At 50.2% G+C, this 25,656-nt stretch overlaps 1 protein-coding gene across 2 annotated transcripts in view; it reads left to right on the top strand.

The window, feature by feature from the left end:
- Positions 1–25,656, top strand: part of Eip74EF (Ecdysone-induced protein E74) — a 279,178-nt gene that overhangs the window by 23,302 nt on the left and 230,220 nt on the right. For both annotated transcript variants that reach the window (XM_072287798.1, XM_055073631.2), the window contains exon 2: positions 23,765–23,922. The gene's annotated coding sequence lies outside the window, so the exon portion shown is untranslated. The remainder of the gene's footprint in view (positions 1–23,764; positions 23,923–25,656) is intronic.

Here is a 25,656-nt window from a genome sequence, read left to right as displayed (position 1 = left end):
AGAGGGACGGGTATACTCCTCGTCAACGGGCATTTTCGTGTTTCTCATGTTTTGAGATATCGGGCTATGGAGCCTTCTATACAAAAGACATGGGCGACCCTGAGATAGTTCCTGAAACATTTCAGAAAATTGGACAAGGGGAACGGACTGAGACGACACAGGCCTCCGTCTCAAGGTGTTGGCTTCAAGCCAACTAGACCAAGTTCGTACACTAGGGCCTATAACGAGTCTGGTAAGGTTATGCTTATAAGTCGCGTGTTTAGCCGTCACGCTCGCAGTGACATCCTTGCGTTTGTTTTCCCTTGCCGCAGAGCACCCGCGTCGCTCCGCGTCTTTTGTCCTCGTCAGTTACAAGGCGACCACGCACCGTGCCTGCTAACTTCATCGCCTCCGCGCTGCAGTAGACATCTGTCGTTTGTCTATCATTAGAGCGCCAGTGAAACGCTCTCAGTATGACAGCAGTGATTCGCGGCGCTTCTCCAATGGGTACACAACGGTGAACCACGTAATTGGTGGACGTACGGTAATGCGTGGCTTTTTTCTAAGTTTTCAAATTGATCATTTTCAGGCTCTTGGAAGACATATGTCGCGGAAGAAAGCTCGGTGGCTCGCCAACCATACTTGCCATTCTCTTGTACATTGTTGTGTATTATGTTTTCTGTGCAGCGCGAAAGCTTCCACAGAAAGCACAAGGAAGAACTGATGGACTACATAAAAAAAAAAAAAAATACTCGCAGAAAATTGGTTCTCTACACAGCTCTACACAACAAAAGATGTTCAGTATCCTAAGTGGTACTCTTTCCTTACCTCGGAAGTCCCGTGCCATGTAGCTGCCACTAAAACTATATATATATATATATATATATATATATATATATAATAGGAAAAAGACGAAGTTGCCAAACATGTGTCTTAATTCCTCGGTGAAATTATCTGCGCAGTAGATGTAGAGCGCACGTCCTCCGAGACATCAGGGGCGCGCGGGTTCATTGACCTGGCGCCAACGTGCGGCGGCTCGCCGGGGGTTAAAGCTGGCAGTCGAACCGGCGACCCCCTTCTCGAGCTTGATCGCGGCGGCTGCATAGCGTTGCACTATTACACATCCTGAGGCAGCTTTCCACGGCAAGGCATGCAGCCATCGACTTCCCAGTGCGCGGGGAGAAGACGACGACGTCGTGTGCCGCGCCACGTGACCACACCGGCGGCGCGCGAGGAGGTTCTTCGTTCCTGGTTCACGAAAGTGGGACAATGTCCTCTCGGTGGCCCGGGCTAAACTTAGCGCGAGCGCACACACACGCACACACACCACTTTCTCCGCTCAACAGGTGCCGGCGGCCCTTTCGCCGAAACGAGGACGGCCCCTTCTTCGCGAGAAATGCAGGCACACAAACACACGGTGCTGGAAGGAGGTTGGCCGGCGCTAAAGACCATCCAGTACACAGTCCGCGCGGAATGGCCCTTTTACGTGGCCGCCGCACTTTCGCGAGGGCGAGATCTCCGTGCAGCGCAAAGTCGGGCGGCGAGAGCCGCCTTTTTCCGAGTTCCCCCCCCCCCTCCCCCCCCACACACACCCCCGTCATTTTCTTATTTCTGCCACGAGCCTCTTAATCTCGGCGAGTTGAACCGCGGGATCTTTGCTCCCGCAAAGCTATACGCAGAAGGGTCGTCGGTGGAACGCTGGATCTTGTGCCAGCAAGCGACCAGGACCAGTCAAGTGCCTGACAGGGAAATGGCGCCTTCACTCGAGTCCCGACCGCCTCCTTGTTCTTCGCAGCGCGAGTAACCGCGTTTGTGAGGACGTGTCTCTACGTGTAGCTCCCTCAAACCAAGGGGCCTGAAACCAGGGTCCTGGATCCACAGTGACGCTAAAACAATTATTCTTAACAGTTTACAGGCGCCACATCACACATATATCTTGAAGGCAGTAACGCTTTACTATACGTAGCAAGTCAGCGGCATCTACTGGAGCTCGCCGTTTTATCGGACGTTACTGCTATAGTCGTATGCTGTCTGTCCTCTGAACAGCCAAGGCGGCCGCTTCAGTAGCCAGTGCGTGACAGGCCACGCGTGTCGGTAAAGCTTGCCTTCGGCTTACAACTTCGTGACTGCTGAAATTCAACTGGTGTAAGGTGGCGTCGTCGTCGGTTAAAGGGAGTCGCAGTCGAGGCCCGAACATCTGTGTAAATCGACTCGGTATCCTCACTCAGTAGCCCTAGAGAATATGAGAACTTAAAGTGGTGATAGTGGTGTTGGTTGATGCTGTACCCTCCGCCAGCGCGGCAGTGCGTGTCGCTCGAATGCGACGCCGCCGTCGTATATATAAGGCCGGCGTCAACAGCTGCGTAGGTGCCGTTACACATCATTCGTAACCACCTGCGGCTGAGTCTGAGCCAGGCTTTGGTGATGACGTTCAATCAATGCGCAGGCGAAGTGCTGGTCTGTGGCAGAAGCTGCGTCCTCCACGAATAGCCTTCGCACCACCGACTCTCTCACTCTGCGCATGGGATTGGCTGCATATCGAGGGTGCACGAAGGCCAAGATGGCTCCGATAAGTATAGCGGCGCGGTATGAATGCTCGACGGACGTGATTCAAGGACAATATCATAGCGAGGAACCGCGCTAATCGGTCGCCAGATAAGCGCCCCTCGTTTTCCTCTGCGACCATCGTGGCGCATTCGCCCACTTGTGGGACACCACGATAAGCGGCCCGTCTCTGGCGTTTGGCGGCTTTCAATATTCGGCAATATTGAGAACAGACCGCGCGCTCTGCGCTTCTGTATATAGAAGCGACAAAAAAGAAAGGACAACAACAACAACAACAACAAAAAAAACCACGAGGACAGACGATTGATAGCGGAGATAGCGCTGCCAAGTTCAGCCACTGGTCGGCCGAAGGCGAAAGTGCCCTGGGCGGTGTCGGAGCAGCAGCGGCTGCGCCAACGCCGGCGATCCCCGACGAGGTCGCGAGGTCAATGGCCGCCGCCGCGGCAGCAGCACGACGCGCGCCTTGATTTCGGGGCTCGCTGGCGGGGCCGGTCCAAATTAATCTCGCCCCTGGGCAGCGGAGAGAAATCGCTTCACCGCCCACTGGCGAGGTCGCCGGTTCGACTGTAGGCCACCGCCGCCGCAACTTGATCGAAACAACGTGTAAAACAAGCCAGAAGAAATGCCCTCACGAGCAGCTAGATATGGGCTTCTGTCACATACAAGGCGCTGCTTCAAGGCGCCCTGCGCTTTATTAGGTTAAAGATGAAGCCAAGTGTTTGTGAATCTTCACAGCGCGAGATTGAGCTTTGCAACTGAATCCGATGTTTATTTTTTTTAGAAATTCTTTCACTATCCCGTATAGATGCCTCAAAGTCAAGCTAACCTCCCTGCAGCATCTCTCTCTCTCTCTCTCTCTCTCTCTCTCTCTCTGTCACTTTATAGTTACATAGTAACGACATATCAGAGTGACACTTGATGCGTGACAATCTTCGTCCCAGTAACGCTACCTGTAACTATCACAAGGCCATTGCGTAACAGCGACTCAAAATATCCCGCGCAGTCATTTGCATACACCGAACGTCCCATCTCGATGAAGGAAGTCTTAGGGCAATACATCTCTTCCTCCTCCCGCTTGCAGTGCTTGTGCTCACGCAAACGTCAGCTATAATAGCCGGTGAATGAACGAAACAGCGCCTTCTGCGTTCGTGAGAGTGCACAAGAACCTGTATAGTACTGCCCAAGCGCGGCCATGACGTCCCTCAGTTCACTTAGCTTCGGAGACTTGAAGAGGCACAGGAGTTCGGAGAAGGCGCGCCGAAGGAAACTTGTTTATGAGCCTATTTGAATCAAGGAGGTTGAACTGTGGTTGAGGTTGTCGTTGGACTTAAAACCTCGCATGTGTTGCTGGCTATTGGTACTATTGCTACTCGTTTGTGACTGCTAGATCAGCTTGATTGCGCATAATCACTTTAGAGTGACAAACATGCAGAGACACAGCCGGTCCCACGGTTAAATTTTGCGCATCGTCGAGTCCATTATGTCCCCGTCGACCCTCTAAGGGCTTCAACCAACGCTCTCTAAGTGCGTTCTGCAAAAGTCCGGGAGGACGTTACGGCCTGGTGAGCCAACCAGAACGGGCACAGTTAATAAATTCACCATCGCCTAAATCCGTGACCAAAAATGTCCACAATAGGGCCCCTATACCGTATCCCGTGACATGTACCCTGTTAACCTTAATGGATTCACAGCACCGCGGGCTTTAGCAGCGTCTTTACGTCCGGCTTGGTCCGGATACAACCACAGTGCTGAGCGAGGACGGAGTTATGGGGCGTGAATTCCGCGGAATAGCCCGTGTCCAGAGCCTCTCTGCTTGGCCCCCATTCTTCTCTCGGCTCAAAGGTGCTGCGCGGGCCAACGACCCTTCAGCCCAGGCGCAGTCATTAAAGCTATTACAAAGAGCGAAACTACTAAGAATGCCAGCGGCGGCCTGCCGACAGCGGAGTGCTCGGACTGCTCTATAGAGGGAGACGTCAACAACCCATCATCTTGCACTCTATAGGTGCCGTGCGATCAGAACGTCACGTGGGACATCACTCGCTGTCCATCGGAAACACTAGTGAGGCGCGAAATAACGGCGCGTCCGCGAACGCTCCGCGAAGCCGTTTCGTCGACGCGATGTGCCAGAATTGAATGGAGGAGGCGGGCGGCGGGGAAGGGGGTGGGGGGTGGATAAGGTGCAGCTCCCGACGACGGCGGCAAATTGCCGCCGCCCGCCATCGTGTTGCTGGTGGCGGCTGCATTTCGCCCACGAGGAAAACTCGGCCGCGCTCGCTCGCCTTGTTGCGTAACTGTTGCCGACTTTCTCCGACGGCGCCCCGGGGGAAGCGGAAGAACCCGGAACTGCACTTCCTTCCTTCCTTCCTCTCGCGCGGCCCCTGCCGCAGACGACGACGATCACGTCTGGCGCTCTCGGCGAAGAAGCCGAGGAACGAAGAGCGCCCCGCGATGGTGGTGACCAACCACGGCATGCGCGTCGTGGTTGCGGCCCGCTCTGCTGTATACCGCCAGTTGGTGGCGCATCTGCCTCGTACAAAGAGGATGGATACACCTGCGCAGCTAGGCAGAACGAGAAAAAGAAAAAAAAAAAGAGAAGACGTTTGCGATTGGGGGCAATCTATACCCGCGATGTCTGGTTCACTATATACGTGAGGCAAGAATCGGAAGTGTCCCGAATGACATCACCTGTCTCAAATGGCGCCTTGTGACTGGACTCTGTAGGTTGGCGTTACAACGGCGTGCCGTGGTTGAGAAGCACTATTAGCAACCGGCAGTTGTGCTTTCGCGCAAGAACGGGCGCAGCAGAGACTCCTTATTCGCTAAGACAATCATGTAAGTGGAAGAGGCACCAAGTTGGAGACACTGAAGAGCCACACTAAATCAATTTTATCTGGTCGAGTATTCTTTCAGGAGTCTACATTTCCATTTGTTTGGCATTCTTCTTCAGTAAAGGTAACCGACAAAAATGAGGAAGGCTAAATGTCCTTCAAGCTGCTTCTGAGGTCTTTCTCCTTGGCCCCTTCCTATATGTATATGGAAATAAAATGTAATCTATAAAAGAAAAATACACTGGATCATTTTAATAAGTCATACTTGCGAGGCACAAATACTTGGTTGCGCGATGCAATCGTTAACTGGGTTGCGTAATTAAATTCCTGCAAACGAGTGCACGATTCTCAACAGTCAATCATTCCTCCCTTCCCCCCTTTGCCGGAAAAGAAGCCTTGCCATCTGCAAACTTTCGGCCATCTGTCAAGTGGTCAGATAGGATACTTCACATTCCTACATTCCTTGCACTGTCCGAGATCGGCACAGGTCATCGAGCGTGTAGCTTTTATAACTGCAATTCGACTTGCTCCAGATCTGGTAACCACACGCAAGACCATCGACCTCATGCGTCCGGAAAACGACGAGCATAATGGATTGCTGGTCCACGTTATTATATATTGCAGCCTTCCCCGGTTACACCTAAGCTGCCAGTCTCATTATGCGGTCGGCTCTTCTTATGCTTCAGCCTTTCTCCCTCTCAATGTAGGACGGTCATACGCTTGTAACTACCCCTTCTTTTTCTTTTCGTTTATTTAGCACTCCGTGTTGTACGGTCATTTATCGTTTTTTAATGCCGCTTTCTTTCAGCCTCTTTATTTTATTATTGCTCTATTACCGTTACATTTAGTGTATTTAATTCAGCGGACAGCACACATTTTGTTATTTCGGAGGCTCACTTCCACCCGGAAGTTATTTGATTGTAGAAACTACAGGGAGAGATAGAGAAGTAGAAGGGAGGAAATGCGGGGAGGTTAGCCAGACGCACGTCCAGTTTTCTACCCTGCACTTGGGTAAGGGGATAAAGGGATGAAATGAAAGAGAGAGGAGAGGGATAGAGCGCACCGTTCCACGCACATTTGAAGGTACGCACTGAGTCTACAAACGTCGCCGAGACCTGTCGACAGAAACGATTGAACACATGTCTCTGTCCCCGGTACGACGTCGAGCGCGAACCTCTCCGAACAGCATTAAAACGGCTGGACTCTATAGACCATTTTCGGAAATGAAGATCCTTGGACTACGACCGTGCGCGTCGATGGCTCAGAAAGCCACGAAAGCGTTATTGCAGTACCTCAAGTCCAGATAATGTTCAGTTTATTACCTTAAGAGTCCCCCGCAGGGACATCACATAAGGGGTGGGTTTTTATGAAATACCAAAAAATCGTGAGAAATAATCAATTAACAAAATGGTCGGTTACAAGTTCTGTAAAAGAAGGTGGACAAGTGGTAGTAGCGATGTTGGAGGGAAGACCGTTCCAGTCTGTGGCGGTTCGGAAGGAAAAAGGAGGTGGTGAAGGTGGTTGTCCGAGCACGCGGGCGCGTTATACTTGAAGTGGATGGCTGGTGAGACGAGGTATGCGTGCTGCTGCTGTGATGTAAAGCTCTTGATTAACGGAAGAAAAGAAGAACTTCTGGTACTGGAAAAGACTGGAAATGCGACGTCGACATAAAAGCATTGACAAGCCTGATTCTGATTTCGGAGATGAAACGCTGACGTCGTACGAGTATGAGGTATGAATGAATCTAACAGCACGATTTTGAACTGATTCTAATGCGTTGGTGAGATATGCTTGATGCGGGTTCCAGATGGCTGATGAGTATATAGTTTCTGCCTGACAAGTGATTTATATGCTTGTAATTTTACATCTGGTGGGACGTTCCGTAGATTTCGTTTTAGAAAACCTAAGGTTGTGTTAGCTGCGGAGATAATGCAACAGAGATAGCGCAATTCGAGAGAGCGAAAGAGAGAGATTTAATGTTGGAAAAGCGGGGAAGTCAACCTGAAGTACATGCTTGTGACTTTTCACACCACGTGAAGGGAAGGGCAAAACAGGACAGATAGGGATAGAAGAAGTAGCTGATGTCAAGGGGCGAAGCTGAGGATCAAACATAACAACGATGTCACACACGTGCGGTAAACATGCTTTAGGCTAATGTAGAGCCGCCAACATAGTCTCCACAGCCTGCATTATTTGCACGGCTGTTTTAGCCACGGGCGTGTTCAAACCGACGAGTAGCTGCTGCAAGGCTGTAATCATTTGCTTCTTTGCCTGTATTGATGTCTACAGTCCGTGAGAATGATACCACGAAGCTTGGTTGGCTTGGGTTGTGGTGGTATACATTTGAGTGCCGCTGGTCGCCGCCGCGAAGTTGCCGCCGCCTTCACCAGTCCGTGCCGCTCGCTTTCTGCTCGGCGCAGTTAATGTCTTTCGTTGTTGGCCTCGATACCTGGAAACATCGTCGCCATTGCAACGGCAACACTTGCTCTAGAGCAACCGCACGATTAGGTGACGCTTCCGAGAGGCACAGCAGGCAAGCAGGCGACGAACCCTATAGTGCATAGGGGGACTAGAAGTGACATCACATGCTCTGGTGCTTTTCCCATGATTCCTTCTTTTTCTGTTTCTTTATGACAGGCTTCAAGATTGTCACGTGACACTCATTCCCTTCCTCCCTGTATTTATATTTTTTTCTCTCTCGCTTATCGGGCCACTGGAAGACGGAGACTTGAAGCGGTCAACAGGCCAAGTAAGGGAACCCATGACGAAGATAAGTCCCTCTTGTCGAAACGTTGACTCCAGGCTGGGGCTTCCTTTGTTCGCCCACTGTTCATCACTTTCTGACCAAGGTGATTGGTCAATCAAGCATACTTTTCGCTAACGATAAAATGCCTTGTACAGTTTGCCAAGTTAAAGCACACTACGTGAGGCTAAGCACCGGCCAATCGTGACAGCAAGCATTATAATGAATGCGGCTGGTCAATACCGAAGAGGTAAAAGGATTCTTCAGTGGTCACCAAAGAGGAACATAATTTTAGCTGTATTCGCAAGTTATCCTTCTACAACATCAAAAAAAAAAAGAAATAATGCAGCTTATCCAATGAGTTGGAATCATATATAGCGAAGCTTTGTGTGTGTGCATAAAGAACCGAAACACGAGTTTTGTGTTTTGTGAATGTCCGCACAAAGTGGCACGGAACACATTATTCAGGCATTGTAGGGAGGCTAATGCAATGGCGCTGCCGCGAATGCGCGGAGGCGAGCGCCATCTGGTAGTGGCGCAAGGAACTCAGCGGGGCGCGGCGCGCGCTCTCCGCCGTGATTGGTTGGCCTATTCTATTAGAGAACAGCCGGGCCGCAGCACTCACGGTGACGAAACGCCACGTTTCTGCGTATGGCGGCGTCCGTATAATTGTTATCGCTATAAAAAGCCACTTCTACCGGCAGAGGAGCCTTGGATAGGCCAGAAACGGAGTTAAAGTGAAAGGGAGCCTTCACTCTAGCGAGAAAAGATGCAAAGAACGAAAGACGGGTGGCCAACGCTGCCTTGAAGCCTTCACACTAGGGGGGTGCTATTCTGAACATTGTCGAATTCCGCCACGTTGTCAAATGTAGTAATGGCGTCATTTTGAATCAATCAGAGAGGCCGTAGCTGCCCTCTTGCCCTGCTCTGGCCATTGAGAGCTGACGAGATGGTTGACTCTACAATATGGCGGATTTTCTCAATTTGTCAGCACCCCACTTCGAAGCGACATCCCGGATTGTGATGGCACCTGCTTGGGCCCAGTTAATTCTTTATCGCCATGGACGGTCTGCATTGCATTCTAAAGGAGACAGACTGTACTGGGCAAGTTTCAGGAACATTTACTTATCCACAACGGTCCACATAGGGAATATGAAATCAGTGACGTCACACTTCAAGTACCGGCGCTGCAATGATTTCGGCGCGAGAAAAAAAAAGGGGGGGGGGGGGGAGGAATTTTGACCTACTGCTTTTTATTCCAGTAGCCAGCCTGCACTATCTCGAAGTTAACAAAAATGAAGTTTTGAAGGAGTTCTTTACTTTAGCAGCATAAACATGATTTATTCGTTTCTCTTTATTGTCCCTTTCAGTCGGCCGCCGGTTCCTTTACCATTCCTCCGTGGCATGACGCAGCGCGAAGCTATATAGCCACTGACCCACTCTATGGCGCATATATGCATACACTTTCACGTGAGAAAAGAATGCTCGGTGGCTTATCCTAGCCAGAACTGGGCTACGCGACTCTGCTCAATGTTTTCCCGAGTCTTCCTTTGTGCCCATTGTTTACCGTTCATTCGCAGTGTCGGACGCACTTACACTGGACGATCTCGTTGCGTTTAAAAATACTAGGTGGGCTGTCTAAAATGGGTAGGCTACATCAGGGAGAAAGAGCTACGGCAAGAAAAAAAAGAAAAGAAAGGCGAAAGAGGTAGAGAACCCCCCACGGTATTACACCGCAGTCTTCTAGCTCGACAAGCGAACGAGCGAGCGAGCGAGCGAATGCTATTTTTAAGTAATGGGCGCAGGCGCAACAAACCGGCTCTGTCTACCTGAATTCTTCCTTTGTTTCTCGCGTGGCTGCGCTTTTGTGTGTGCGTTTTTACGTCACTTTCGGGACGCGTTTGCACGCACTGCCTCGCGAGAGACGGGAGAGTGCTGCGCGGCCCCCGTCGAAAGGAGGGCTTCGCTCAGGCGAAACCAGATTTTGCTCGTGCGACGGTCTATGTGTGTGTATGTGTGTGTGTGTGTGTGCATCTGCGATGCACGCGATCGAGGAAAGAGCACGCACCTATCAAGTCGGAACAGTTGTGGCCTGCATGTATCGCGTCGCCAGTCGAATGATTTTTTTTTGTCGTTGTTTTTTTAATGCGAAGCACTTCTTGACGTCTCCCCGCAGAGACTTATATACTGTCGTGTATAAGAATTAACGCTGTGGGACTTAGAAACCCATTTGGTAGCTTTCTGGCGCTTCATATTAGCTAAAGTAGGCTGAAACCTGGAGGATAACTAAGAAAGCGTAGAAGAAATACTAAGGAGGGCACGAAGAGCGATTGAACGAGAGAAAAAGGGAATGGACGCGTAGCCTTTAAGAAGCAGGAAGAGGGGCGTGTGAATTAGAGAGCAGACGGGTATACGGCTGTTCTCGGTTCAGATAGAGACAGAATTGGGAGTTGGACAGACAATTTAATACGTAGAAAAGATGGCCAGTGGTTCATTCGAGTAACAGAAAGGATAACATTTAGAAGAGTATTCTTTTGGGGCTAGTTGGTGAGGCATATTTGACAACGATGAAGTTCGAAACACGGGACCAAAGGAAGGCGAGACGGACAGGACAAGCGCTTGTCCCGTTCGTTTGATGTCGTGTATGCCAAAAAGGATAAGCTATAAGCACACTCGAGATGCGATGGCAGTAAATTGGTTGACTTCGGATCTGTATTCGGCTTACGCAGAACAAGGGCAGTGGGAGATCGCTACAAGAACCATCGTCCCGCAGTGGACATGAACATTGGCGGTGGCGGTACGTGATGATGATGAAATACTAGGAGAGTTGTGGGCGGGTGGAAGAGGGAGAAAAATGGAAAACCGCGGTAACTGCATCGCGCGCTGGTGGGACACCTTAGCAGTCGCGGTGGGAGAGCAAAGAAGGGGGAAGGAGGCGAAGCATTGCTATGGTTGCAGCGAGTCAACTGCCGTGGACACCGTTACTGCGACGCTCAAAGCAGACACCTCAGGTCTATCACAACTTCGCCCGACGCAAAAAGGGAGCCATCAGCGCACGATGATCTCAAGGTGTCATGCGTGCCAAGTACTGGCGACAAGCGCAAGGCTGCATATATGCTTCGCCGGTGATCTGACGAAGTGCCGCGTCGTCAGCATGGCGTGGCCGATGCTTTCGTTATTGTTGTTGCCTTTTTTGTTGTCCTCTTTGGACGCCGAGAAAGTACATTCACCCGTATTACGAAGTACATTCACCCGCAGTACATTCACCTGTGTAAGTGACGAGCAGCAGTGCGTCAAAGAAAGTGAAATAAAACGAGGCACTGACCCCAAATATTTTTGGTCGGTATTTTGTAAGTATGGTTTCGTACGTTCTTTGATAGGCTACCGAATGTACTTCGTTATGTTCTCTAGCTCTTTTCCTTTCCTTTTCTTTTCTTTCTTCTTCTCCTTCTTTTCTTTTCTCTTGCATTTTCAGCATCAAGGCAAGATTAGATTCAAACTGTTGACTCATAGAAAAATACATTCGTACAAGCGAGTGAGTGCGTACCACGGTATTATATAGGTATACTTCTAATGCCGCCTAGAACACGTTTCTTCACAGTGATTGTTCTGCTCACCCTACAAATATCAGTCATAACGCTGAAACCGCGTTCCAAATAACATTATCAGTGTTGTTTGCCATGCATGGTATCCGTTGATTGTACAAAGCTTGGTCTTTGAACCTCAACCGGTGCTTTCTTTTCCTTTCTGTTTTATCGCTGTTCATCCGTAGATATATTTTCTGCTTTGGCATATGTGCAATTTCGTCACCGTTTACACGCTGGAATACGCTTAAAAACTTCAGAGCACACATACTAAAAGTGAGGGGGCAGTCGGCAGCGTGTTAGAGCATCCGAAGCTGTCAAATGTCATATGCGAGTCTACAGATTTCGGGAAATTTTTGTAATGTTTGCATGGCTTTTGCAAAAGTTTCACTCACGGATTATATATATATATATATATATATATATATATATATATATATATATATATATATATATATATATATATGGAGCGACAGCTAGCAAATGACGGTTGACGGACGGGTAACAGTATAGACAGACACAACACATATTACATTCGCAATTCTCGCACCAACTAACCTAACTAGCCCGTTTGTCTGTGTGACTAGGGAGGTCGACGAAAATGGGATACACGGTTTGCACTCACTCATACGCTAGCCCTAACCTATTGTACGCAAACCACGGGCGAGAGCTACAGAATACCGCGAAAAAATTAAAAAAAAAAGGAAGAACGAAAACTAGCTCACGTACTGAGAAGGAAACATGTGCGACAAGTATCGGCGCAGAGTTCCATTTTTACTGGAAGTCTGTGCTGGCTTGTGTCTTCACGCGCTTCCCCTCCGTTCCGTGTTAGTTTTAAAACTAGCACAACCAGCCCTTCTTCAAGTGATCGAATATCTAACCCATAAAGACACGAATCTGACACCCGATTAGAAACACCACGATACCGAACGAGAGCGCGCACAGTGAGAGCACCGGAAACATCTCCGCCCGTATTCTCGAGAGTTCTTAAAACTAAAGCTGTTCAAAAGAGCAGGCGTCAGCCAATCGGGATATCGTACATATCGCCGTCGTACTTAACCCAAACACGCCTTGAGGGCACATTTGCTTCTCCGACGGAGGGTGCTGGGGGCGTCTGGTTGGGGGTACCTTGAACGGTGCTATAGTTTAATGCGTCTTCCTTTCAAACCATTTAATATTTACTTATTACTAAACCGCTGTAGATTTCTCTCAATCACTCGGGTCAAGTCTGACGGCGATACACATCGTTAGCGAAGACGGCCGGCCAATGGAAAACAGCTTTAACGGTCAAAAAAAGCTTTGTGAATTTGGCCTTTCGCTTTTCGAAAACCATGAGGCTACATTATAGACGTAGCGCCGTGCGCGTCCAGGGCTTGTAGTACGTACGGCGACGTAGTGCAACTTGGTGGCCGCGTCTATTCCTCGGGCAAGAAGCACGCAGGCAGGCGCACGACACGTATCCGCACAACGCTCTGAAGAGGAGCGCCCACCGGGCGAGCGCGTGCACGCGCGCTTGGTTCGAGCCGGGGTCGCGCACTGGAGCCGGGGCGCTGAACCGTCCAGTGGCTCGCCAGTGCGCCACCAGAGGGCGCGACGCGTCACCGCCACATTTCGCCTCCGCTCTCTTCCGCGTTCTCCGTCAGAAGCTAAGCAGAAGCGCCGTCCTCGCAACTCGGTTCTTGTTTGGCGAGCCACCAGGCGCTACACATAAACGCCAGCCGCAACGCCTGTGTAAACACCCGGCGTATGCGTTTTACAACGAGTTGTGTCTCCTTTCTGTTTGTACGCGCACGTGGCTTCTTGGCCGCGCGGAGTTTTGTTATGTGGGCAGAGGTGTAGAAATCAATTGCTTTTCGATTCGGGTGTACCGTAGAATAGAGTTGAGACATCAATAAATACGTTCAACAGGCGACGTGTTGGCGAGACGGCTGAGGTGGGGGAAGAGGGGGAAACCTTATAAGGCACAGATGTCTATTCCTACACTCCCTTTAGGCATTCTTCCTCCAAGGGGAAAGCGATTGAGACACTCCTATTAACAACAATTATTATCTCAGTCCTGGGCTTCCTGCATCTCGACCTTACACTTAAAAAGAAGAAAGAAAGTTCATGAGCCATTCCACTCTATCAAGGTGGACGACCTGCGAAACTATTTACGCACGACACATAGGTGACTCAGGATATTGAACAAAGGTACAAACATATTAATTGTCCTAACCTGTGGCCATTGTGGTGATGTAGGTACGTACACGTTCGCGTATCACGTCTGTTACTAAATGTGTACGTCACTAAGACCTCCGCGAACGCGACGACGACGGAAGTGACATTCTACGCATGAGTGATGAGCGACAACGGAGTCAGCTGTGGAAGACCACGACGCTCGAACCATTGCTGATGATGATAACTTTTTGCACAACGTAGCCAGCTGGGAAAGAAAACAACGACGACGAACCCGCGAGCAGTGGCGTTTGCGCGGTTGGCGCCGAGAATTTTTTAATATTCCTTTTTGAAAGAGTTGCACAAAACGTTTTTTTTTTTTTTTTTTCAAGAACATCTGTTCTTATCCTTGTATCTGGGACCTCCTTGGGCCCCACGTGTGACAAGAATAGCTCAAGGGCGCGTTACAGGTCCCCGAGCCCACAGGGGCATGTGCTATTGAGCATGTACGCTTTCTGCACTATCACCGGGATTGGCCCACATGATTATTTGTTTTTGTCAACATCTGGGACACAGTTTTTACAGGTCCTAGCCATAGCCAGCGTCGCTGTAAAAAAAAAAAAAGAACGAAAATAATGCTGCTAGTTTTCACGCGTGCAGCCTCCCCCTCGGCAGGAGAACGGGCTCATTTATGTTATATTGTGGAACCTCCACCACTTGTGAGACAGACCCTATTATCGGACCTTCGAGATAAATGAAGACGATACGCCATATGGTGATGGGCAATGGGCAATGATGCACAAAGATGAATACGAGGGAAAAGTCCAATTTTCGCAGGATAACAACAAAAGTAACAACAAATGTAATCGACAGTGCCAAAATATTTATATATCTGTCTACGTGGTTGCAGCATGGCATGCGAATCCCCACCCCCCTTTGTGTGTGTGTGTATGTGTATGTGTGTGTGTGTGTGTGTGTGTGTGTGTGTGTGTGTGTGTGTGTGTGTGTGTGTGTGTGTGTGTGTGTGTGTGTGTGTGTGTGTGTGTGTGTGTGTGTGTGTGTGTGTGTGTGTGTGTGTGTGTGTGCATATTAAAGGGGCCCAGCGATACATTTTCCCTAAACATGAGGACACACTGGAGTGAATGCGACTCTTCCAACTGAATGTTTCTCCTCAGCTGGGTTGGTGTCGATAACAATGCCCTGCCTATTGCTGCTTTACTAGCTTTTCTTTCTTTTTTTTCCTTTTTTCCGCGATGCACTTACGGTAACCCTTCAAGGTTGGCGTCTGACAAAGGGGCGCCAAAGGAGCGGTGACAGGTCGGGCGGGACGCGTTAACAACCGCCACTTCTCCGTTTGCTAGAAGGGGTGTGGATGCGTGCGCGAGCTTTCCCTCCGTAGTAACTCATGGTCATGAACAATCACACAACGGCTGGCGCCTATGGGCTGTCGCGCGGCCTACAACGTCATTGAAGAGTACAAAATAGGAGGGGGCCTCGAAAACCGCTGGAGAGAGCCAGCGATATTCCATGCAAGATTGTGGGCTCCTTGCTGCATTCCGCGAATAATATTTGGTTTGCAAGTTCGTGGCAGCATCGCCTACAGATTGCGAACGTTTCCTTAAAATGTTCGAGAAACTGTTGCATTGCCTCTTTATCGTTTCTGTGAGAATGAAATGGCTGTGTAAACGCGTGGACTCCGTATCGTCTGCTGCAATCGCGTCCGAGCGCCTTCTCGTGCCGAGCCGGATGCGGCAGGCGCTGCTTAGCTCGACGCTCTGTGCAGTGCGCCGTTGCAATGTATGGCTGCGCGATAAGACGAGAAAAGTGTCCTGCAGGATGGCATCTCTCGCGGAGCGCACCGCTCGCGAGAAGGCACAATACGAGGCAAGCAGCGGGAGCGGGTGCTGCAGCTGCGGGAGTGGACGCCACAGCTGTGGTCGCCAGCCGCAGAGGCATCGCGGCTTGCGATCAGCGCGAGCCAGCCGCGCTCGTGGTCCCGAAATAGCGGCCGCGGTGACAGAGAGATTGCGTCAGCCTTTCTCTGCGCCGTGAATGGCCATTTGTGCGCGGATGGCGACCGCACTTCCGCCTCTCTGCAGCACCGCCGAAGGGAAGGAAGAAGAGCAGCGCCAGGCAGCCATGGGACGTTTCCTCTTCCAGCACCACGTAACGACCGGTGTGCGTGAAGAAAAAGGAAGCACCGTTACGCGACAGAACGGAACTCGCGCGTTCGGACAAAAGCTCGTTGGTATAGTATTTTGTTTCGACTGAAAGAATGCGGTGACCTTCCATGGCAGCAGTGCTAGTCGGTTCCATGGCCACAGTACTATTCAGTTGATAGTCAGAGGCTCTGTCTCGTGTTAGTCTATGCGCTTGTGCTACCTTTGCGCTGGAAATAGCGCGAAAATGGCCGACGTTGGCCACGGATGACTCGTCCTTGCGCCTCATCACTGCTGGTCCGTGGTGAAATGGAGTTCATGCCCAAGCAGCAGGGAAAAGAGGCGGAAATATTCGCTCAAGATAGGATCATATTGACATTACATCGGACAGCGCTGGGCAAGTGGAGGCTCAATGCATGGCAAACTGCTCCCCAACTGTCGCGCCCCAACACTTGAATCTGCTAGGACTTGTAGCAGTGTTACAGCGGCACCTGTTGGAAGTACTTAGTCTAACTTTTGTGGTGTCTGTCTGTAAGTGTCATATACGAATCACAGACATGTTCCTATGACAGAAGAAGCCACCAGGAATATTTTTTTTTTTTTTTTGTCTTCAGCAAGGGTTCGTCCCTGTGTCTATTGCGTGTGAGCCGTCGTCGTTCTCGTTCAGGCAGCTACCCCTGTTTCTCGGTGAATTTCCTTTGAGGGACTTTCTATATGTTTCCTCCACTCTTGCGTGCATTGCTGTCACTGACCATGATGCCTATCGCCGAGTTCGATGTCGAGGGTTCGATCACCAACCAAGCGGCTTCCTCATTCCAACGGGGGCTATAGCCGTGTGTTGCAATCTTGGTGCACGCGTTAAACAAGCCTATGAGTTTGCAAAGTGAATCCATAGCTGGGTGTAGCTTCGGTACGTCTAACATCATGAATTTTTACCTATGATGTCTGTATCTGTGATGGTAGCCACTTTAACCCTATTCATCCTTACGAGTGTCACTGTAGCAGGCTTAATTACCAAAGCGATCGCACATGTACTGCAAGCATGATCTTCAAGGGGCCATGCAATGCAGTGTAAGCAAGCAGGCATCCTTGTTTTGACTTCGTGGGCCAGCTCAGTAAGCAGCCTTTGTTCTGATCTTGTCCCGTGTCATCGCAAATTCTATTTGGCATTTGTCAGAGAACATCAACTCAGTTGATTGAGTTCATAAGAGTTCGTGTGATATCTTCGGTGGGGATACGGTGCATAATAAAATTAGACACATACAGTACAAGAGATATGTATGCTGGATAGTGAGAGCCTTTCTGCTTCCTACAGGTAACGGCTTGCTCGAACGACGTCGAAAAGGCAGCCCTCGAACTACCAGAGATGCAGTGTATAAGTCTGAAGATATACGCCTTGCCTCCCGGACAAGCGCGGTTCCAGCTTGTAGGCACAAGCTTCTTGACATTGCAAAAGAGCTCTGTGCTGATCAGTACGGGTCTGTATCGTCATTGATGAGAGAACGGAATATCGTTAGAACCTTTCGGGCCGACGAGCAGTTAATGTGCACCTTGGCGCTAACATCATTCTAGAGCCTGGCGCTTTGCCGTTTGAAGGCGCCACTTGTAGCAACAAAACAGAGAAGCTGTCATCTGCGCAAAACTTTCTTCCCACTGAGCTGGCGCAGCAGCCGCAGCTGCCGCAGGGGGATATTCACTGACACTGCGCCCCGCAAGCGGTCCCCGCCACCGCAGTAACAGTGCTGGGCCCACGGTGGCTAGCCGCAGAAGCGCTCCACGCGTGACGTCACTGGAGGAGGCCGCGTGACGTCAGATCCAGTCAGCCGGTTGCCCTGAGCGGGCGAACCAGGAAGAGCGCGCGGGAACTGGGACAACGTCCCCCCGTGGCCCCCGCGCGCGGCAGGCTGGTGGGGCGCCGCTATTTTGGTCGCGCGAGCCCCCCTCGCCCGGCTGGCTGACCACCACCTCAGGATTGCGCGCGCGCGCCTGCCTGCCCGCACTGCGTCGCTGGACGGCGAAAAGAAACTCGCGCACCTTGCACACACACTCTCGCACGCAAGCGAGCGCTGGACGAAAATAACCGGGCCCGTCTTGGTCCGCGACCTGTTACCTGTGGCCAGAGCCTGGCGAAGGAGCCGCGTAATCAGGCGTCCCTGCTGGCATGCCTGCCGCCGCAGTGCACGCGACGCGACGCACAGCTGCTGGCGAGGAGGCTGCGCCTCCAACCCTTGGAAACGGGTGGCGCGCGCGGCGGGCGCTCTTGACGCTCGAGCCCTACTGCAGTACCCGGCTCTGCCGAGTGAACCCGTACGCGGACCAGTTTGCAAAGGACGCGAATATAGCGCTGCCCATCGGGAGTGATTAGGCTGTCATCTGTATGCGAGAGGCGACGCGGAGGTCCTTTCCGTCGAGAATGAATCGCCACGTGTCAAGAGGGGGCTCCGAGAAGTGGGCGTCCCGAATATTCCCGGCCTGTGCCTCGAAATACCTGGGCGAAGGCTGGGTCTGAAGGGGGGAAAAAGAGAAAAAGAAAAAAAAAAAGTGAACGTGCCGTGACAGTCAAAGACAGACCACGACACAGCGCGGTATTATCGCGCACGTAGTTGGCGAAAAGCCTCGCGGTCTTGCAGTGTGCCATTGCGCAGCATAACCTCAGGAGTAGTAGACAACAGCGTTGCGCAGCTAAGCTTCCTACTCTTCACTTGAAGAACAAGTGTAACGTAGGTACACGAATGGCTATGATTTTCAAAGACGCCTGATATGTAAATTGTCGAACGAGCGTCTGTTTCCATAGCTGAATGAGCAAGGCCTATGCATATATCGACGGTGGACTGTGTCCGAGACAGGAACCGGGAGGGCAAGGGCCTTGATGCAGTTACCAAAGGACCTATCGAAAACAGAGCGCAGCCCGCCGAATGAGGATATAAATCCGGATTCGTTCGGCCGACAATTAATTAAAGTCCGGGACCGTGCCGTGACTGATCCGCTCTACTGGTTATGCGTGAAAGAAATTCGCGCATGAACTGGACCAGGATCGGGTGCAGTCTTGGACAAATTGACCGCGCCTATATTTAGGACACTGACAAGGAACTCGTTGTCCTGAACCGTGTCGCACAGTGTAGCCGAACGTAACCTTTGCTAAAGAAGTGTTCTCGCTCAAGACAGACATCTGAAGTATTCCGTGAAATAAGGCGATCCATCAGCACTGCGTTATCCCGGGCGGTCTTGCCTTCCTAGCACTGTCGAGCCCCGTGCCGCTTCGCTTCGGTGATCTGACGGGAACTGACGTATTCTGCACGACATGGTCGATGATCGCCATATGTTACCGTAAAATGGCTAAACGTGCAGGAGCGTATGCATGCCTAAAAGTGGCAGGTGGTAAAGAATAGCGTAGCGAAAATAGAAACCGAATAATCTCTAAGGTGCAGCGACCTTTGTAGCTTCGTATGTAGAAATAACATTTTACCTTCAGCCACCACGAAAAGGGAACTTGTTTATATATATATGTAAGAGGAGAGAGAGGAAATAGAGAAACCGCAGGCCTCGATTTTTTTTTCAATCGTAGCAAACAGACAATGAAGCTAGAGGAAATATTGCGGAAATTAACTGCTATCTTTAACTGAAATGTAAGAATAGTGAAGAAAAGGGAAATGGACGAAAATAAAACTTGCCGCAGATGAGAACCAAACCCACATTCTTCCGTATTACGCGTGTGGTTCTTCACCATTAAGCTCCTGCGGCGGCCGTCGTCCCGTCATGTTTCTTGGGTACATATGTATGTGCATAAAATTAGCTCTCGTAGTGATGGCCAGCGCCACTCAGTGGCGCTGGCCATCACTACGAGTGGCGTCGCTGCAGAGGACATGAATTTCGGATTTATTGTGGAAGGGAATAATAGAAGGGGGTGGCGTGGGAGGGGTGGCAAACAATGCCAGTAAAAGTTCTATCAAACAAAACCCACTGCAAAGTGGGTTCTGTCTCTGTGCAAAATTTCAGCGCGGAAGAGTCAGTGGTTTGGCCGGAAGTGCCCAAGCGACGCCTCTCTTCGAGCAAGATCTCAACAGCCATGCCTTCGCTGACCGCATGCGCCGAAAGCGACTGTGGAACCAGAAACACGTCATAAACACCATGTTTTGTACACCATCCATCTATGCAACATTGAGTAGATTGACCTGGACGGCACAGGCTGGCAAGTGGGGTGCGGTATCAATCTCTCATGTCCAGCGCACGGGTGCCTGAGTTTACACCTCAGATGCCGCCAGCAAAGGTCCTCGCTAGGGAATCTGGCAAGCTAGTTACGGGTACGTTGAAGAGTCGTGTCGACGACGCAGTTCTGGCTGATTACCCGTTTGCTCATGCGGTGCTAATGTTCACGTGCTTCGTCATACCGCACGTGGCTGTAGGCTGAACGTGCATCATCGAGGACGAAGCCGCAGAAGGTGATGAATGTCCGCCCTAGGCGCAGGAGCAGGGGGCACTTAGGACGCGAGCATTTGAGGTTACGGGCACCGAAACTTTCCTCAGACCTATTTCCTTTGTCCTGCAAAAATATTGTGCGTGGAAGATGTAATCAAGATATTGAATACGGCTGAAATACCAAATAAGCCTTAGGATCGTAATGCTCTCCCACGGGAATGAGTCAAACGATACTTTTTTTTCTAATCCCTTTGAATTTGATTTTAGCTTACACCCTGCGTTTGGCGCAAGATAACTGTTTTTGCGCCCGGAAATCCCAGGCTACAACAGCGACAATAAAAATAAATAAAAAGCAGCGGAGCGCATTCCGCTTCATGCAAAGGTGGTGGTGATGATGATGATTATGATAATATCTTTATTGCCATAACATATATACACGGTTATTATTAGGCCTTTGTGAGCCAACAAGGGCTTGTGGGACATGGCCATGCAGATTTGGCTAGGATTTAGCAAGGAAATACATAAAAAATAATAATAGCAATAAGATTAAAAGGGAATGGCAAGCGAACAATGCTTGACGGGCGCCTTCCATCTGAGCCGCGTTTCTCTTTCTTGCACATCATCTTATGACAGGGCAATATAACAATAACGTAGAGATTGTATTACATTCTTGTATGCAGAGAAAAAGAACGGAGCAAGAGAAAGAATTAAGGAAAGGTAAAGAAGGAAGAAAACAAAGGAAAGTACGAGGACAGGCAGGAAAGCGCGTTAAGGAAACGTCGGAAACTTCCGCACAAAACTCGCTGCGTTCCTGGCAGTCCCGTTACTTGTCCGTATACGATTACGGGGAAACTGTCGCAATGCATCCTCACGCAAGGAAGAGCGCGCGTCAATGTCGTAACTACATCGCGAGCAGGTTAAGGAAGCGTCAGAAAACTTCCGCACAAAGGCCGCTTTCCTGACGGTCCCGTTACCTCTACGATTACGGGGCAAACGTAGAAGGCATGCACGTAGGGAGAATGTGAAGGTTGAGGAAGAAAGAGTGCGGCTTCGATGCCGCAACTAGACTTCCTCTTTTCTTTTGTTCCGTTCGTCTCTCAGTTTCGAGAGCGAGGCAGCGCGATTGAATTTGCCTTGGGCTACAGGGAAACACTTATGTGAACTGGAGACTCCAACGTCGAACCTTGAGAAAGGCCGTGGCGACTCAACGGCTAAGAAGGCGCTCTGTGCGTGAGACGCGAGATTGCTTCGACGGTGTCAGTGCTTGGATGACGGTTGCGTCTGTACCCACCAAGTGTCTTTGATACTGAATTGATTGATTGATTGATTGATTGATTGATTGATTGATTGATTGATTGATTGATTGATTGATTGATTGATTGACAGTGCGCTCAGGCCTGGGTATATGCGCAAACAGCGTGTCGGAATGAAATGTTTTTCGTTCTGGTTTTGGCGTTCTGGTTCTGGTTTTTGGATGCCTAACGGTTTATAATGGTTTTGGTCCGCATGCAAAAATTTTCGAAGCAACGTAACGATAAAAACATAGTATTATTTTTTCTCAATAAGGGAATTATGAATTCTGATACAATGCTCGGTGCCTTGAGTTAAGGCACTCGGTATGATCTCAGAAGCATCTCGTCATTGAGTGTACTCGCCGAAATGTGAGATCGCTGTTCCGATAAAATGAACTTAAACGAAAAAGAAACGAACGATAGAACTTCGGTAACAAAGCGTTGTACCCGTAGAATATAAAACGACAATCTCTTCAGCGCGCAAGCCCTGGGTTTTGTTACGATGCCGATCTCGTAGTGCACCGATCGGTAGGCTTAGATTAATGAATCGCTCGACCAGCTATCACTCGCACTATCCCTGCCTGAGACACGCGCTTATGCAGACCCCTAAGATACGAGTTGGTTCTGAAGTTGCCTGACATTGATTGTTTCGGATCGCCGACTTTCCCCTTGGACCGAAAACCGATCAAAAATATTTCGGTTTCACTCGGAAACAAAATAATAATTAACGTTTCAGTTACGTCTTCGTTCCGATAAGAAACATAGTTATTTCTCTTCTTTCTTGTTTTTTTTTTTTTTCTTTCCATTCCGACATACTGCGCGCAAGATTAGCGGTACGGGTACATATATACAGAACGTAATCGATGAATCGGGCGTACTTCGGATGAATCAAATGCGCACCGACTGTCTCGGTGAAGAGGAGCGGTGATCTGCTGACTGCCAAGACGATGACTGATGCATTGTTCGGTGGTAAAGCGAACTTACAGTTGCCATATACGCAAACTATCTTTAAGCTGGTCTAGCAACCCCGTTTGGTCCAAATTAAGCACGGAGTTATTCGCTGTTATCAGCCATGCATCAGCTTTCCAAACTGACGCGATAAGAAGCGAGAAATTGAAACTCTCTGGGGTATACCTATCTATCTTGTGTTTTTCTCTCGCACTTCTAGCTTGCTTGAAACTGCAATCGTTGTCGGTGTGATTACTTGAAGCGCACCGAGTCGGCACGCTGGCCGCGATTTGCTTCAATTTGATGTGCAGCGCTTCAGCTCATTAGGTCGTCTCAGATCTCTTGGAGATTAGATACATTTGCAGAAACCAGTCACAGCGACATTATTTTGCTGCAGATGCCTTCATGGACGCTCGCCTCGGGAGGTGGCTGCAATGACTCGCGTTTTTCAGGGGTATAAGTCCACGAAAAGAAAATAAATTATATGCGAAATAGTGCAAGCATGATTTCCCACAGTTTATGGTATCGTACCCAAGGTGCCCGACTTCACGCTCGTGGAACTGTTCACGCTGGGGGTCGCTTGCAAATACCGACGAAGAGAATGGAAAGGGAATGACGGCACCACTTCGTGCACCCACGATGTGTGGAGAAGCGCACTTGCGGAACTTCGCTTGTGGTTGCTTCGTGAAACGTTTCATTCCTGCAAATAATGGTAAAAGCTGTGGCACAGGCCTTGGAACCTGTACAAGGAGTTGGAGCTGGCGCATTTCTTGCGGGGAAGGTGGGAAGGACACGTAATAGGAACCTGGTGGTTCTATCTAGGCTGCTCGCGCCTCCCCGTTGTTGTGCTCTTTGCTGCGTTGAGGACGAGTTCAGACTTGCGCGCATGTTGTGCCGAATTTCTCTGCGGAAACGGTCAAGCCGCATGGGCTCGTTGATGAAGATTCACGTATTCAACGGCGCAATCGTCTCAGCGCCGTGTGCATCTTCTCTTATTGTGTTTTCGCTCACGTGCACCACGCTGTTCGGAACGTAGAATGTCTTCGCGCTTAACACTGGTAGCGCGCTGACACGAGTGTGGCGCCCCCTTCTGCAGGGTTCCTGCCCCAGTCGGCGTGCTGCATAGCAGTGGCCGGCGTGTGCGGACGTCCAGCGGGACCTTCCGGGGCGGCTGCTCGCTCAGAGACCCGAGTACCGGTCATCGCTGAGCCACCTGGCCGTCGTCGACCCACCCCATCTTGTACCGCGCGCACGGTGAGCCGCCTTTGCAACGCCGCCGCGTTCCTTCATGTCGAGTGTTACATGAGCGCCAGAATTTCGTGGCGCGAAGCCAGTCCTGCGAAAAATTCGCACTCTTATTCCCAGGTTCACGAAACACGCCTCGACTGAGAACTCTCCCTCGTCGTGTACTTCGCCCCTTTCCTCTGGCTTCACCCAAACGCGTCATTATCCTCTTTCTTCCCGCTTTCCCTCAGCGCGCAGAGTGGTGTAAGTGCATTCGATTCGCCCTATGCTTCGCGGAACTGTTTCGTGTTAGTTCAGTGTCATTTCTTGGTCGTGCAGAACCGCCCCGGCACAAGCCCTGCACAGTCTCGGTGGTGAGTGCAGGGAATGCTGCGAACTCGTCTATCGCGGAGCATTGGGTGGGCGAAACACGTGGCGACCTTTAAGAGGCCGCCACGTTGAAACGGCAGTGAAACGAATTTCGCAAAGCGCAGCATCTCTTTATCTATAGTTCACGGAATGCAAATTAAACGAGTGGACTTCAGATGAATTCGCCTCGTGTTGACCTCTATGCCCTTTCTTATGTACAAGCTTTCGCTCTCTCTCTGTCTCTCCACCAAGTGGAGGTTAACGCCGCCCGACGACAGAACTATAAATATATAGTCACTGCGCTTCGGTAACGTTCCCCTGTGATTCGCGCGATTAAGGAGTTGGTTTGAGAAACACCTATCCCCTTCGGTGAACCTCGAGTATACGCTGAAGTTGCCCGATTACAGCGCAGGAATCGTAGAGAAGGGTAATTAAGGAGTAGTGACTACTCCACTCGGTCGGCGCTGCCCAGCGCTGATGTATGCGTGGTTGGAAGTTAAGCAAAGATCGGCGGGCCGATTGGCATTGGGGGCTCACGGTAGAACCGCAGATGAGGCAGTGTACGGTTGACATGGATTGGATCTCTTTTGAAGTCCGAGCCTGCACGGAGCAAAATTGGTTTTGAAGGAAGACTCGAGAACATAGATGAAAGAGAAAGAAGGGCGGCTAAAACGCACAAGTATCTGTACCTCAAAAGCACGGACACTGAATGAAGGAAGAGATCAAGAAAGTTGGCAACCAAGTGCTGGGTAATTGAAAGTGCAAGCAGACGGCCCGGAGTCATCAAAAAGTAAGTGAGAGGAACAGAAACGGTAAATTGGATGCAAATTGTAGGGGGGAGGGTGGGAGGAGGGGTTGACCGTAGAAATTTACAATACGTGAAGAAAGAAATCAGGAGGGAAAAATCTGTGCAATAACAGAAAGAGCAGTGCCTTGCTATTTGAGGCCCGAGCTGGCTGGCTGAGGACAAAATTACACTCGAGCAAATAATCGCATCAGGATGAAGCATGTGTCTGCTGCAGCAAAAGTCCGGAAACGAATCTACACACCGTAATATAATGCCCATATGTTCACCCAGAAAGACCCGTATACGGAATTTCCAGCTTCCAGAAGCGCTGGGATTCAAAGCGTATAGAAGCATCAACCGGTCAGCAGTCCAGATAAGATACGTTTAGGGTATAGGTGGGGGGGGGGGGGGGGGAATAAAAAAGAAAAAAAAAAGAGAAAGAACAGCAGGGGAGAGATTGATAGAACCGGAGTCGTTACAGGCATAGACAATGTACAACAATATAAAGAAGGAGGTTTTAATCAAGAGAGAAGAGGCGAAGGAACGATAGGCAAAATGCTAGACTGCTACGCATGTTTATAATACGAGATTGGCTCAACCAGTCCGGG

This window comes from Dermacentor andersoni, chromosome 4, assembly GCF_023375885.2.
Source record: "Dermacentor andersoni chromosome 4, qqDerAnde1_hic_scaffold, whole genome shotgun sequence".
In the NCBI taxonomy this organism is placed as follows: domain Eukaryota; kingdom Metazoa; phylum Arthropoda; class Arachnida; order Ixodida; family Ixodidae; genus Dermacentor; species Dermacentor andersoni.
Note: the sequence above shows the minus strand (reverse complement) of the source record. Positions and strands in the feature narration are given on the sequence as shown.